Raw genomic sequence first — 9,775 nt, 5'->3', positions numbered from 1 at the left:
CCTTCCATGAATAAATCAAGTCATATATCCCTGATAAGGGTGTCTTATTCAATCATTCCCACCTTGATAGTATATGCCTAATTTCAAAATAACATCTGTATACAAAATGAGGTTAATCAAAATGGCCTCCAAAAGATAACAACGGTTATCTGCTTTTCTTGCCTAATCTGGTAACGATAACAAGGATGTTCTGGAAGATATTGGTCGTGTTCAACAGGAACTTCTTCTTAATAATTCCTTATTTACTTTTGTTATTTATTTCAATAGTCATCTCAATGTTGGGATATCTTTCATACCTGGCGTCTCCCTTTCTGGGTATCAAGCCACCGGTCTTACACTTCACATTCTTGAAGGTCACTTCCTTCATCCAATTTTCCTAATTTCTTACTTCCTTGTCTCCTCAGTCTATCCGCGTCTCATTATTTATCCTTCGAATTATCTCAAGGTTTCCTCGAATCCTCCCAACTTACAGGGGATAAAATATATGTATCTCTTGTGCCTTCAACCATCAATTTTAACTCATGGTGAATCACCCTCATCCTGACGATTACATACTTTTCTATTTCTATTGCTACGAGTCTTTAGGGTTTCCTCATACCCAATTCCTTTATCATTCCTCAAACTCTATTGCCTTTATATTCCTTTCCACTTCAGTTTCTTTTTATTTTCCTTTCTCTTATCATTATTTCATGAACCAACACAACATAAGCATTGATTTCAACATCCCGTCATTCTGGATTCATGTCCTCAGAACGAATCTTGATAACTTTTACAGCTTAGATTCATAATTCATCATACTCGTCTGCCTTTGTTCTGGATTTAAAGCTTTTACACTATCTCCATAACCTTGGGAAGTACTTTCCTGAAAACAATTGACTGAACTTTAATCAGTTTATTCTAACCTCTGGCTCCGTGCCTTTTTTGGTCTTTCACCAGTGGTGGCCCTTCTCTTAGGAGGGTAAGTGACAAAAATAGTCTTTTGTGATTCGTCCATCATTTAGAATCTCAAATGATTCCTATATTTCCTTTAGCCAGACTCTTGCCTCGACTGGGTCAACCTGCTCCTTGGAACTCTGAGAGCTTAGCGACTGAAAAGTCATGAAAGAATTTCCTACCGCATTGTTTCCTCAAGGTGGTGGTTGGGGATAATAGTCTAAGTTCTTTTTAGACAGGTCCATGAATTGTCGTATAGGAGTACCGTCTCGGGTCTCCTTTCCTTACTCGACTTCTGTTTCCTTAGTCTGAACGTTCCCTCCTCCTCCCCATAATTGGGGTCATCCTATATGTTTTAAATCCTCATTTTCCACTTCATTATGTTATGGGTTCCTTCTATCTTGATGGCGACCTCCCTGACTATCACGTTCAGGGTTTGCTCTAAATCTTATTCCTCAAACTAGCTTTCATCTAAGATTTCATCTTTAAGCTCTTGAACATTTGGAACCCAAATTCTGTAGGAATACCTCATTATTCCCTTATCATCTTTCTCGGTATTAATCTTTTATCTAATTGTTGGCTCTCTGCCTTCATTCATCACCTTTTTTTCTGGCACAATATGTTCTTTTCCGATAATTCGGACTGTATTGCAATCTCAAACAGCTTTTCGGTACCAGCTCCGGTTACCTTCACTTCTATTTCCATTTTCTCAAAATCTCTTATAAACTCTCCCAAAGACATTATCATCTTGAGTCTCTCCTTTTTACTAAGGGCATCAGCCACCACATTGGCTTTCCCCGAATGATAAAGCATCTCCCAATCATAATTCTTGATTAGCTCTAATCGCCTCATCTGGCGTATGTTGAGCTCTTTCTACGGGAAAATGTACTAGAGCACTTATGGCTTAAGTAAATCTCGCACTTCTCTCCATACAAGTAGTGCCTCCAATCTTTAGGGCAAAACTATTGCCACGAGCCCAAGCTCATGGGTGGGGATATCGAATTTTATATTTCCTTAATTTTCTTGACGCGTACGCGATTACCTTGTTGTGCTGTATAAGAGCACCCTAATTCCTTATGCGAAGCGTCAATACAAATCACAAAATCTCCTTTTTCCATCCGGCAACGCCAATATATGGGCCATCACCAACCTTTGCTTCAGTTCTTAAAAGTTGTTCTCGCATTTCTCTGTCTATTCGAACTTCTCAGTCTTACGAGTAAGCCACGTTAAAGGGGCTACTATCTTTACAAACTTGAACGAACCTCCGGTAGTGATCGACCAATCCTACCTCTGGTAGTCAACCTAACCATGGTCATCAATTCATCAGTGGTCCTTTATTCATTCTTGTCAGGATCCTCCATGGGATCCTCCTCAGCAACTGTCCCTTCTAGGACAACATCCTCAACCGCTACATCCTCAATATGAACATCATCCGATCCCACGTTAGGACGCTCTATCGGATCCATAATCCGATCTCCAATAAGTAATAAAACATCATCGCGTTGTTGCTCCTCAACCTCAGGGTTCGGAGTCCCGCTACCATCTACGATAACGAACTACGCTTCTATCACGATATTTATAAGGGTTCCCATAAGGGTTTTAACTGTCAGTACTATGTTAGGTAGCCCGACTAAGAACTTGGCAAGAGTTCTTATTATCTTAATGAACTTATTATCTTAAAGTCACATCATCTCTGAGGTTTATAACGCTTAGCTCTGATACCATTTCTGTAATACCCCCAAATCCGGGGTCGGGGATCCGGGTTGTCACGAGTTCCATTTCCCTTAATAACACCCAATCTTAATAAATAATCAACTACTCTGTACTATGACCCCACAATAAACACACACACCACACGTTATAGTCTCAGAGATGAATATCAAAAAAATAATCACAAGTCATTTTATTCCACAATTATCTGCCAATACACCATAAAAGGTTTTCTGAATAAATTTACATTTTCTTAGCCATTATTACAATTCATAAATATACATAATCTGATACATTAAAAGTTGAAAGCCTAGCCTATTGGTAGTTCCTACCTCAACTACAGCGACATCAACGCCTATAGGAAACTGCAGAACATTTCCTAATCGCTTGCGAATTGGAAGCTTGGTCCTGTTCATCTTGTCTATCTGATGTTGTGTGATGAAAGAAGAAAGCAAGGGTGAGCAGCAAGCCCACCAAAATAATATGTATAATAATTAACAATATATGAGCATTCTCATAGTACTCATGAAAGTCTTGGTCAAGAAGAAATGAACCAAGTTGATATCTTAATGCGATGAAGTCGCAAAAAAATTCAGTATATATACATATATACTTTTCAAAATCTTGGAAGTCCTCTTCCATGTATAATATACACAAAGTTCCAGTGTATAACTGTATAAAAATACCGTTGCAAGGTGATCTCATATATCTAACCTTGTCTCAACGTTTTTCTGAAAATCTTTGTCATGCATAAGATAATCATTTACTAGATATAAGTTTAAAAGATGAAGTTACAAGATACTCCAATATACTTATATCTTTTCCAAATACTACTTGAACTACCACCGTTCAAGTTATAATTAGTTCAAAAGTTCATCACATAGATGAGACTACAAGATAATACTTGAATAGATTCAATCTTTGAAATATTATTGAATGGAATGAAGTTACGAGATACTTCATTAAGTCCCGATATATATATACACCTATATATATCTCTCATACATTTCCTGAAAACCTCTGTCATGTAAAGTATGAACAGGGTTGCAATATCCAATGAATTTGGAAAGGAAAGAATTTTGGCATAAACCTGATATCTTACTGATCAGGCAAAGATACCAATAAGTAACCTTTTCTACTAGTAGATGGATGAATCCCCCACCGGTCATCACCCTGGCCACATAAGGACCTTGTGCTGGAACGCCACCCGGCCTCTTACGCATTGATGGACTGCCACCCAGCCACTTACACTTTGATAGACCGTACCCCGGCCTGTCGCTTATGCCGACTCAATTAGATGGGCTTACTTCCCGAACGTTGGGTAAGTAATCAATTCATTTATTTTCTCAAAACAGCAACCACGTTGCGAATGTAAAATGCACCACAGAGCTGGATCCCCCAGGTTTTGAGCGAGTATTTAAATCCCCTTTGAAAGGAAGATCTTAAATATAAAAAAATGAGTTTTGGGGTCCACTCTAACTTTAAAAATCATTTTGAAGACTCGAAAACATTTTTAAGAATGTTTGGAGTACTGCTGATTTATTAAAATAAATCAGTCCCGATATATTAGAAAATATCTGAATATTATTATTTAAATAATATTCTCATAAAGAAAATCCTTATAAAAATAATCGAAGTAGAAGTTTTAAAACTTATACTTGAAATGGATATTAAATAACCAAAGATATACTTATATGAAAGTACTATCTTTATTTGAATAATCGAAAGTAAGTTTGATTATTGACACCTTATTCTTTAATAAAATAAAGAATATATTTCAGTAATAAGCGGAGTCATAATACCTCGAATGAATATTATAAATAATATTCATTAAATAAAATAAAGGAGTCATACATCCTCAAATGAATATTCAAATAATATTCAATTAATAAAATAAATGGAGTCATAAGCCCTCGAATGAATATTTGAAATAATATTCAATAAATAATATAAAGGAGTCATAAGTCCTCGGATGAATATTCGAAATAATATTCAATAATAAAATAAAAGAGTCAGAAGTCCTCAGATGAATATTCGAAATAATATTCAATAATAAAATAAAGTTATCGAATAAACCTTATTCGATTAATAGTTTTGAAAACTATAACCATATATATATAAATATATATATATATATATATATAAAATCTACTCGGGATCCTCGACTCCCGGTTTTAGAAAATGTTTTCACCTTTGGGTCCCTATACTAAGGGTATACGCAATTTACCGCTATTCTCTAGCATAGGTATTATCAACTGAACCAACAGATATATATGGCAAGAATACGAAACAGGCATGCATATGTACCATATCACATGCTACAATATATCGCAAGAATTTGCTAATATAACCGTCATGCATTTATAACAAGATAATGCATATACAAGTGTATACATCACAACAACAGTATAACGGATAGAAAACTTGCCTGAGCGACTGGGGGTTACGAATGGCTCGGGACGAGTCTAGTAACCTATAAGCAACAAGTAAGTTGGAATTAAACCAAAGTCGCTTGTAAATCTATACTCTAACCAACTCAGACTCTAACACTCGTTTTGCGCTTACTGATTCTCTTAAGTCACTCGAGTACCCTCGGCTCCACCATTTTTAATAATTTAACCATTATGAGTTTTAAGGCGATTCCTTCGCGAGTGCCTTACCAACTGCCTAATCCACTTTACACAATTGTTTCATACTCCAATTAGTCCCTTTAGGTCTTTAACCTAGGTTTCAAAGTAAGGCGAGGGGTAATGGTTCGTTCGCGAAACGTCATTACTTAAAACGGCCGTTTCTCCTAAACCGTACATCGGAATCAAACGAACCACATACCAAAACGAAGCTCGTAACATGAACTATCTAAACATGGCAATGGTCATAATCTAGCAGGGAGTTATCCGGTCCAAATGTTATGAACAAAAGCAGTCTAAAGTAAATCGGACATTACGACGGCTATGTTTACGCGATTTCCCAAATTTAAACCATTCCAAAACCATCACAATTCAACCCCAATTCACAACCCAATCAAACCTCCATCCAAAATACATTACAACAGCCCCAAACCAACTCATTATAATCCATTTACTTACTCCTAAAACTTGAAATTAAACTATACTTAAGTTCTTTTAACCAAAACAACAAGATTCACCATTCCATTTCACTACCACTCCAACCCAAACTCTAAACCACAAGCATTAAGCTACTATATCATCATAACAATCAAAATCATCTTATTATACAAAGGAATCTAGGGTTTGGAGATGATATACCTTCCTTGAAGTGGTGGGAGTAGCTAGGAAGCCTTAGGAAGCCTTGAGGAGTCTTAGGAAAGCTTGGATCTTAAAGGAAAAACAAGAAAAATCAAGTTAAAAACCTTGAAATCACTATTCATTGTCTTCTTCATTGATTTATTGGAGAAGATAGAGAATGAATGGGATGCTTAAACCCATAATATAGCCATATCTATGCATAAGGAACACTAGGGAATTATCTTACCAATTTAGGAAGCTTGGATCTTGGATTTTGAAAATTTTCCCTTTGAAATTGAAGAAAAGCCGAGAGCAACCTTGGTGAAGAGATATATTTTGTGTTTTGTTTGATGAAAATGAAATGATTGGTTTGGTGGATGAAGTTTTGTTTTTTTTTGGTTAATTACCTTTTTAGCCTTAACTTTGTGTGGTTTTAATTCAACCACATCTCCTTCCTTCCCATGTCATGCTTATGTCATGCTCATGATGTCATCCTCCCCTCCTTGTCCTCTTCTCATTGGTTGGGTGACATCATCCTCTCTAATCCCTTTGATTAACTTCCTAATTGTGTGCCTAATGACCGCTGATCTGTTATCGGTTCGCTTAACTTTCGTTTTCGTTTATCGTTTGAGGGATCATACCCGGGATCTTATTACTTAGGTTCCCTTAACCTTTCTCAATATATTATATTCCTTTTATGATCCTCTCTTATAATCCTTTAATTTAAATCCTTTTTATCCTGTTACCTTATACTCAATTCTTTCCGTATCTAGTGGATTTCCGGGAAAAATCAAAGTGATCGGAATTGGATTCTGACGATCTTTACATACACTTATATACCACATAGAGTACTAATAATATCCCAGAAGATCAATTACAGAACCCCTACATAGCGTGGCATGAAAAGTTTTCTCATTCAGCAAAAAACACTATTCATAAGGGTTTCAAAAATTTTCCAAAAATTGGGGTTATTACAAGACAGTTCTGCATCGAAGGAAAAAATGTCAATTCAATGAAGGATTAGTGTCTCATCTGAAGCAGGAAGATTGAGAAGCTTGTTCTGGTTAAGAGTAAGGAAAGGATATGCTCGTGGATAGACTCTCAAGAAAGGTGAAGTCAATGGTTTCTACTATAAAGCTTCATTTGACAAAAGTTTAGCTATGGTATTAGAAGCTCTCACCCTTGAACATTAAAACAAGGAACTCTTTTGTAAAAAGAGTTTAGTGAGAGGACTGCCTCATCTGGAATTCAGAAGATGAAAAATGCGAGGCATGTCAGAAAGAGAAGTCAAAGACAACTTTACTTCAAAGTAAAGATATACCTTAGTGATGGTGGTTGGCTACTCTTATGAAACAAAGTTGTTGTTCGTGCATTCTCAAGACAAGATATCACAGATGGTGATTGATCATATTAGAAGGTCAAGCTGGAAGCAACTGTAAAAGAAATGATCTTGTGGTCAGTTAATGGGACTGAATTCAAGAAGCAGTTCTGATTATTATCTGTAACATCAAGAATATTTTGAGACATATTCAGCACTGGAAGCTCCATGTCAGAATGGAGTGGTACAAGGGAAGAACTAGAACTTGATTAAATCTACAAGGGAAATATCAAGCTAATCAAGACTTTCTAAATACCAAAGGGCTAGAGTAGTCAAAACAGTTTGCAACACGTAAGATCAAGCCTTGATCTGGATGTATACATGAAGCCCACTATTGAGTTAATGGCCTATGGAAGCAAACACTAGATAACTTAAAAGTGTTTGGAGAGAATGTTCTACAGAAGCAAACAATAAAATGTTTTCAGTTGTTTGAAGATCTTGGGATTTACAGCTAAGACTTGTAAGGATATTCTTCATGGCTACTTAGTGGAGTAAACAACCTACAGGGCATTTATGGTTGATTAACAGAAGATGATTGAAAGTCTAAGTGCACAGTTCAACAACTCAATGCTCCAAGCTGTTAAAGGAGAAATTAATGGTATTGATGATTCATATCCAAGCAATGGAATGGCAGTGTATAACACAACTCATTATTTCAATGAAGCCAGTCAGCAAGGGTAAGGATTTTCAGGAAATCCCAGTAACAACTTAGGGGGAGCACTAGAAGGATCAACTAGTCAGACACAACACCACATTGAAAATCAGAGGACATTAAAGTACATATCTGCTGAGACAAAGGGTTTGATGTCAAAATTATTCCCAGAGTCTAGTTTTCAAGTGATCCAGATGGAGGAGTAATGATTAGAAGGGCTAGTGAGTACGAATGATTATTTCTCTAGTTTTCTATCTGAAAAAGAAACTGAGAAAGTTACAGAAGCTCTGATAGATCCGGATTGATTGGGTGATTGCAAAGGAAGATGAACCCAATCAATCAGCAAACAGATTGTAGGGAAGCTGGTATCCAAACCAAATGCCAATATTGTAATTTGTACAAGGATAACCAGAAGTCAAGCTGGATGACAATGGCATTGTTACGAGGGACAAGGCTAAACTGGATGCTAGGTTATTATCAGGATGTAATATCTGACAAAAAGCACCAGTGACGAGACTTGAGGATATTATGACATATCAAGCACCTGATGCACATTCTACCTGGAATTGGACTCTGGTAAGTGTGTACAAGTGCACTCCTGGTTGGTGAGTCAAAAGAGGAAGTCAAATGCAAAACAGTTCATGGACTTTGCAATAGCAGATCAATTAGACTCTGTATATCTCTTCTTCACAGGCTCACTTCAGATTGGTATGAACTAGTATACTACTCAAGAAATCATAAAGGACATGGTATGGCACTCTAACTGAAGTTACAGTTTAATATGAACTAGTAGAGTCGTCATGTTAATAACTCTCTTATCACTAGACACAAACATAATGTTATATATGTGCTCTAATATAATGATAATGTTATATGTTGGTCTACTAACAAAAACTTGTGCAAGATTATTTGCTAAGTAATTGCAGAGTAGGTATAGAGGAGCGTGTTGGAAAGGTTGTAATTCTTTTTAGGATTACTTTAAGCAAACCATTAGAATAATTCTTTTAGGAGCTCAAGCAAGCCAAAAGAACAATTCTTTTAGGAGAACAAGTAAACCAAAAGAATGATGGCAATAAAAGTAAGTTAAGGATCTTTTGAAGATGCAAAATTTGGAAGATTCTGAACATGCCAAGACTACTTACCAACAGAAACCACTAAAGCTTGATCAGTGCAACTCAGGTATAATAACAAGCTATAGAGGTATGATGAGCTCACTCTTTTACTCAAATGCTAATGGACAACATGTAATGTTCTCAAGATGCCAATGTGCAAGGTTCCAAGTGGATCCTAGAGAATCCAATTGTATAGCTATTAACAAGATTATTAGATATCTTAAGGGACTACCAACTCTTGGAGTAAATTACCCTAAAGATATTGGGCTTAACATGTTTGGCTATATAAATACAGATTATGCAGGTTGTAAGAAAGATAGGAGAAGCATCTCTGAAGCTGTCAACCTAAGTGACAGGAGAAGCATCTCAGGAAGCTGTCAAATTCGTGGAAGAAGATTGATTTCTTGTTTTGATTAGAAATAAACTCAAATCCAACAACTACGTGGAACACTCTATGACAAGGCACTTTCACACCAGGTATCATTTATTTTGAGAGCATGTCTTTTAGTCAAAGAACTACTTGCAGAAACACTTATTAAATCACTTGTTAAAATTAATCTTTCAAGACTGGTTTGTAAGTGTGGGATATCATTCATTGCATATAGTTGGAAATCCCATATGTAAGGAATTCTTTATATAAGTTCACAAGTATTAAATCTTCAATATTTAAAGGACTTATGAATTTATCAGTAATCCAGTACCTCGTACTTAGTGCTACTATCTTGATTATCATGATTACAATGTC

The sequence above is a fragment of the Apium graveolens genome, chromosome 1 (genome assembly GCF_009905375.1).
Source record: "Apium graveolens cultivar Ventura chromosome 1, ASM990537v1, whole genome shotgun sequence".
Taxonomy (NCBI): Eukaryota; Viridiplantae; Streptophyta; class Magnoliopsida; order Apiales; family Apiaceae; genus Apium; species Apium graveolens.
Note: the sequence above shows the minus strand (reverse complement) of the source record.